General features: G+C 46.0%; 2 pseudogenes; one reads left to right on the forward strand and one right to left on the reverse strand.

The window, feature by feature from the left end:
- Window positions 1-5,682: 5,682 nt before the first annotated feature.
- Window positions 5,683-5,800, reverse strand: LOC134912227 (5S ribosomal RNA; annotated as a pseudogene).
- Window positions 5,801-6,573: 773 nt separating this feature from the next.
- On the forward strand, window positions 6,574-6,691 carry LOC134913880 (5S ribosomal RNA; annotated as a pseudogene).
- Window positions 6,692-6,945: the final 254 nt, after the last annotated feature.

The raw sequence follows: 6,945 nt of genomic DNA on the forward strand, positions 1-6,945 counted from the left end.
CCACGGCTGTAGCTACCTCTGTGTCGGCACTCGGCAGTCCATCCATAATTGTATACCACCTACCCGTGGTTTTTTTTTCTTTCTTCTTTATACATACATACTACATCTCTTTATTAACCAGTCTATATTAGCAGCAGACACAGTACAGTAGTCCACGGCTGTAGCTACCTCTGTGTCGGCACTCGGCAGTCCATCCATAATTGTATACTAGTATCCATCCATCTCCATTGTTTACCTGAGGTGCCTTTTAGTTGTGCCTATTAAAATATGGAGAACAAAAATGTTGAGGTTCCAAAATTAGGGAAAGATCAAGATCCACTTCCACCTCGTGCTGAAGCTGCTGCCACTAGTCATGGCCGAGACGATGAAATGCCAGCAACGTCGTCTGCCAAGGCCGATGCCCAATGTCATAGTACAGAGCATGTCAAATCCAAAACACCAAATATCAGTAAAAAAAGGACTCCAAAACCTAAAATAAAATTGTCGGAGGAGAAGCGTAAACTTGCCAATATGCCATTTACCACACGGAGTGGCAAGGAACGGCTGAGGCCCTGGCCTATGTTCATGGCTAGTGGTTCAGCTTCACATGAGGATGGAAGCACTCAGCCTCTCGCTAGAAAAATGAAAAGACTCAAGCTGGCAAAAGCAGTAGCACCGCAAAGAACTGTGCGTTCTTCGAAATCCCAAATCCACAAGGAGAGTCCGACTCCAATTGTGTCGGTTGCGATGCCTGACCTTCCCAACACTGGACGTGAAGAGCATGCGCCTTCCACCATTTGCACGCCCCCTGCAAGTGATGGAAGGAGCACCCGCAGTCCAGTTCCTGATAGTCAGATTGAAGATGTCAGTGTTGAAGTACACCAGGATGAGGAGGATATGGGTGTTGCTGGCGCTGGGGAGGAAATTGACCAGGAGGATTCTGATGGTGAGGTGGTTTGTTTAAGTCAGGCACCCGGGGAGACACCTGTTGTCCGTGGGAGGAATATGGCCGTTGACATGCCTGATGAAAATACCAAAAAAATCAGCTCTTCGGTGTGGAAGTATTTCACCAGAAATGCGGACAACAGGTGTCAAGCCGTGTGTTCCCTTTGTCAAGCTGTAATAAGTAGGGGTAAGGACGTTAACCACCTCGGAACATCCTCCCTTATACGTCACCTGCAGCGCATTCATAATAAGTCAGTGACAAGTTCAAAAACTTGGGCCGACAGCGGAAGCAGTCCACTGACCAGTAAATCCCTTCCTCTTGTAACCAAGCTCACGCAAACCACCCCACCAACTCCCTCAGTGTCAATTTCCTCCTTCCCCAGGAATGCCAATAGTCCTGCAGGCCATGTCACTGGCAATTCTGATGATTCCTCTCCTGCCTGGGATTCCTCCGATGCATCCTTGCGTGTAACGCCTACTGCTGCTGGCGCTGCTGTTGTTGCTGCTGGGAGTCGATGGTCATCCCAGAGGGGAAGTCGTAAGACCACTTGTACTACTTCCACCAAGCAATTGACTGTCCAACAGTCCTTTGCGAGGAAGATGAAATATCACAGCAGTCATCCTACTGCAAAGTGGATAACTGAGGCCTTGACATCCTGGGTGGTGAGAAACGTGGTTCCGGTATCCATCATTACTGCAGAGCCAACTAGAGACTTGTTGGAGGTACTGTGTCCCCGGTACCAAATACCATCTAGGTTCCATTTCTCTAGGCAGGCGATACCGAAAATGTACATAGACCTCAGAAAAAGAGTCACCAGTGTCCTAAAAAATGCAGCTGTACCCAATGTCCACTTAACCACGGACATGTGGACAAGTGGAGCAGGGCAGGGTCAGGACTATATGACTGTGACAGCCCACTGGGTAGATGTATGGACTCCCGCCGCAAGAACAGCAGCGGCGGCACCAGTAGCAGCATCTCGCAAACGCCAACTCTTTCCTAGGCAGGCTACGCTTTGTATCACCGGTTTCCAGAATACGCACACAGCTGAAAACCTCTTACGACAACTGAGGAAGATCATCGCGGAATGGCTTACCCCAATTGGACTCTCCTGTGGATTTGTGGCATCGGACAACGCCAGCAATATTGTGTGTGCATTAAATCTGGGCAAATTCCAGCACGTCCCATGTTTTGCACATACCTTGAATTTGGTGGTGCAGAATTTTTTAAAAAACGACAGGGGCGTGCAAGAGATGCTGTCGGTGGCCAGAAGAATTGCGGGACACTTTCGGCGTACAGGCACCACGTATAGAAAACTGGAGCACCACCAAAAACTACTGAACCTGCCCTGCCATCATCTGAAGCAAGAAGTGGTAACGAGGTGGAATTCAACCCTCTATATGCTTCAGAGGTTGGAGGAGCAGCAAAAGGCCATTCAAGCCTATACAATTGAGCACGATATAGGAGGTGGAATGCACCTGTCTCAAGCGCAGTGGAGAATGATTTCAACGTTGTGCAAGGTTCTGATGCCCTTTGAACTTGCCACACGTGAAGTCAGTTCAGACACTGCCAGCCTGAGTCAGGTCATTCCCCTCATCAGGCTTTTGCAGAAGAAGCTGGAGTCATTGAAGGAGGAGCTAACACGGAGCGATTCCGCTAGGCATGTGGGACTTGTGGATGGAGCCCTTAATTCGCTTAACAAGGATTCACGGGTGGTCAATCTGTTGAAATCAGAGCACTACATTTTGGCCACCGTGCTCGATCCTAGATTTAAAGCCTACCTTGGATCTCTCTTTCCGGCAGACACAAGTCTGCTGGGGTTGAAAGACCTGCTGGTGAGAAAATTGTCAAGTCAAGCGGAACGCGACCTGTCAACAACATCTCCTCCTTCACATTCTCCCGCAACTGGGGGTGCGAGGAAAAGGCTCAGAATTCCGAGCCCACCCGCTGGCGGTGATGCAGGGCAGTCTGGAGCGACTGCTGATGCTGACATCTGGTCCGGACTGAAGGACCTGACAACGATTACGGACATGTCGTCTACTGTCACTGCATATGATTCTCTCACCATTGAAAGAATGGTGGAGGATTATATGAGTGACCGCATCCAAGTAGGCACGTCACACAGTCCGTACTTATACTGGCAGGAAAAAGAGGAAATTTGGAGGCCCTTGCACAAACTGGCTTTATTCTACCTAAGTTGCCCTCCCACAAGTGTGTACTCCGAAAGAGTGTTTAGTGCCGCCGCTCACCTTGTCAGCAATCGGCGTACGAGGTTACATCCAGAAAATGTGGAGAAGATGATGTTCATTAAAATGAATTATAATCAATTCCTCCGTGGAGACATTCACCAGCAGCAATTGCCTCCACAAAGTACACAGGGTGCTGAGATGGTGGATTCCAGTGGGGACGAATTGATAATCTGTGAGGAGGGGGATGTACACGGTGATATATCGGAGGATGATGATGAGGTGGACATCTTGCCTCTGTAGAGCCAGTTTGTGCAAGGAGAGATTAATTGCTTCTTCTTTTGGGGGGGTCCAAACCAACCCGTCATATCAGTCACAGTCGTGTGGCAGATCCTGTCACTGAAATGATGGGTTGGTTAAAGTGTGCATGTCCTGTTTATACAACATAAGGGTGGGTGGGAGGGCCCAAGGACAATTCCATCTTGCACCTCTTTTTTCTTTTCTTTTTCTTTGCGTCATGTGCTGTTTGGGGAGGGTTTTTTGGAAGGGCCATCCTGCGTGACACTGCAGTGCCACTCCTAGATGGGCCCGGTGTTTGTGTCGGCCACTAGGGTCGCTTATCTTACTCACACAGTCAGCTACCTCATTGCGCCTCTTTTTTTCTTTGCGTCATGTGCTGTTTGGGGAGGGTTTTTTGGAAGGGACATCCTGCGTGACACTGCAGTGCCACTCCTAGATGGGCCCGGTGTTTGTGTCGGCCACTAGGGTCGCTTATCTTACTCACACAGTCAGCTACCTCATTGCGCCTCTTTTTTTCTTTGCGTCATGTGCTGTTTGGGGAGGGTTTTTTGGAAGGGACATCCTGCGTGACACTGCAGTGCCACTCCTAGATGGGCCCGGTGTTTGTGTCGGCCACTAGGGTCGCTTATCTTACTCACACAGTCAGCTACCTCATTGCGCCTCTTTTTTTCTTTGCGTCATGTGCTGTTTGGGGAGGGTTTTTTGGAAGGGACATCCTGCGTGACACTGCAGTGCCACTCCTAGATGGGCCCGGTGTTTGTGTCGGCCACTAGGGTCGCTTATCTTACTCACACAGTCAGCTACCTCATTGCGCCTCTTTTTTTCTTTGCGTCATGTGCTGTTTGGGGAGGGTTTTTTGGAAGGGACATCCTGCGTGACACTGCAGTGCCACTCCTAGATGGGCCCGGTGTTTGTGTCGGCCACTAGGGTCGCTTATCTTACTCACACAGTCAGCTACCTCATTGCGCCTCTTTTTTTCTTTGCGTCATGTGCTGTTTGGGGAGGGTTTTTTGGAAGGGACATCCTGCGTGACACTGCAGTGCCACTCCTAGATGGGCCCGGTGTTTGTGTCGGCCACTAGGGTCACTTATCTTACTCACACAGCTACCTCATTGCGCCTCTTTTTTTCTTTGCGTCATGTGCTGTTTGGGGAGGGTTTTTTGGAAGGGCCATCCTGCGTGACACTGCAGTGACACTCCTAGATGGGCACGGTGTTTGTGTCGGCCACTAGGGTCGCTTATCTTACTCACACAGCTACCTCATTGCGCCTCTTTTTTTCTTTGCGTCATGTGCTGTTTGGGGAGGGTTTTTTGGAAGGGCCATCCTGCGTGACACTGCAGTGCCACTCCTAGATGGGCACGGTGTTTGTGTCGGCCACTAGGGTCGCTTAGCTTAGTCATCCAGCGACCTAGGTGCAAATTTTAGGACTAAAAATAATATTGTGAGGTGTGAGGTATTCAGAATAGACTGAAAATGAGTGGACATTATGGTTTTTGAGGTTAATAATACTTTGGGATCAAAATGACCCCCAAATTCTATGATTTAAGCTGTTTTTTAGGGTTTTTTGAAAAAAAACACCCGAATCCAAAACACACCCGAATCCGACAAAAAAAATTCGGTGAGGTTTTGCCAAAACGCGGTCGAACCCAAAACATGGCCGCGGAACCGAACCCAAAACCAAAACACAAAACCCGAAAAATTTCAGGCGCTCATCTCTACTTTTTAATGCTGGTATTTTTAGTTGTAATCAGTTGGTGGTGCACCAGGGTACAGTAGAGTACTACTGGTTAGTCAATGTACTAAGGACAATAAAGAAAGACCCTTTGTTGACGCACTCGTTGGCGCACTCGTTAAAAAACATATATAAATTAAAACCTAACTTTTAATTAAATCCATGTAAAATAATTTTTATAGACAGAAATTATTAATGAGCCCTTTGTCCATTATACCATGCAAAATTACATACTCATATCATTAGCATATATATGGTAAACATACAATCTGAAAACATAAAACTAATTGAGGCATAATTGGCTAATATGCAGCAGGATGCCAGTAGACCCTATATTAGGGAATTGGACAGTGACGCCCTCTAGGATATGTTATAAATCCTACAGCTCAGTACATAAACCATATTGGAAAGTAATTTCTAGTTCACAATTCTGACCAACAAAATCAAAAGGTGATGGATGTGAAAAGGAAAACAGGGTAAGGATGAAATCTAGGAAATGTATGAATCTGCTGTCAATGTTAGGCTGGATTTAGATTTTTCTTACTCTACTACACCAGATATTCCCTGAGGGTCACCCTCCAGATACTGGTCCGGCCCAACACTTTATCGCTTCCAAGATCGGACGAGATTGGGCATTTTAAGTATGGTTTGGTAGTAGAAAAAAACTCCCGTATCTTACCCAGAATCGTTGAGAGTTCATGAATGAGAAAGAAAGGGGGAGAGTTGTGGATTCAAAGTGTAGTAAAAAAGTGGATCTGTTGTTGGCGTTAGACTGTGAGCTGTCTGTCGGTTATCAACCATACAGGACCTCACTGAATTGCCAATGAGAGTCCTGAATGTAGACAAGTATGGAAAATTAGGAAAATTATAGATATATTGGAGAAGGTGTTGTTCCTCTTGTTGAGAAAGGACTATAAAAATATATACATGTGAAGAATAGAGTCTGAACCGACGTGAACAGGTGACTGTCAGAATAATTAGTGAGAAATGCTTAATAGTCTTATTCAGACATAATAATATTCATCTCCAGTTGACAAAAATTATTGCACAGCTAAAAAGATATTTATGGATGAATATTATTATGTCTGAATAAGACTATTAAGCATTTATCATTAATTATTCTGACAGTTACCTGTTCACATCGGTTCAGACTCTATTCTTCACATGTATATATTTTTATAGTCCTTTCTCAACAAGAGGAACAACACCTTCTCCAATATATCTATAATTTTCCTAATTCTCCATACTTGTCCACATTCAGGACTCTCATTGGCAATTCAGTGAGGTCCTGTATGGTTGATAACCGACAGACAGCTCACAGTCTAACGCCAACAACAGATCCACTTTTTTACTACACCTTGAATCCACAACTCTCCCCCTTTCTTTCTCATTCATGAACTCTCAACGATTCTGGGTAAGATACGGGAGTTTTCTTCTACTACCAAACCACACTTAAAATGCCCAATCTCGTCCGATCTTGGAAGCGATAAAGTGTTGGGCCAGACCAGTATCTGGAGGGTGACCCTCAGGGAATATCTGGTGTAGTAGAGTAAGAAAAATCTAAATCCAGCCTAACATTGACAGCAGATTCATACATTTTCTAGATTTCATCCTTACCCTGTTTTCCTTTTCACATCCATCACCTTTTGATTTTGTTGGTCAGAATTGTGAACTAGAAATTACTTTCCAATATAGTTTATGTACTGAGCTGTAGGATTTATAACATATCCTAGAGGGCGTCACTGTCCAATTCCCTAATATAGGGTCTATTGGCATCCTGCTGCATATAAGACAATTATGCCTCA

Source organism: Pseudophryne corroboree, chromosome 4 (assembly GCF_028390025.1).
Source record: "Pseudophryne corroboree isolate aPseCor3 chromosome 4, aPseCor3.hap2, whole genome shotgun sequence".
In the NCBI taxonomy this organism is placed as follows: Eukaryota; Metazoa; Chordata; class Amphibia; order Anura; family Myobatrachidae; genus Pseudophryne; species Pseudophryne corroboree.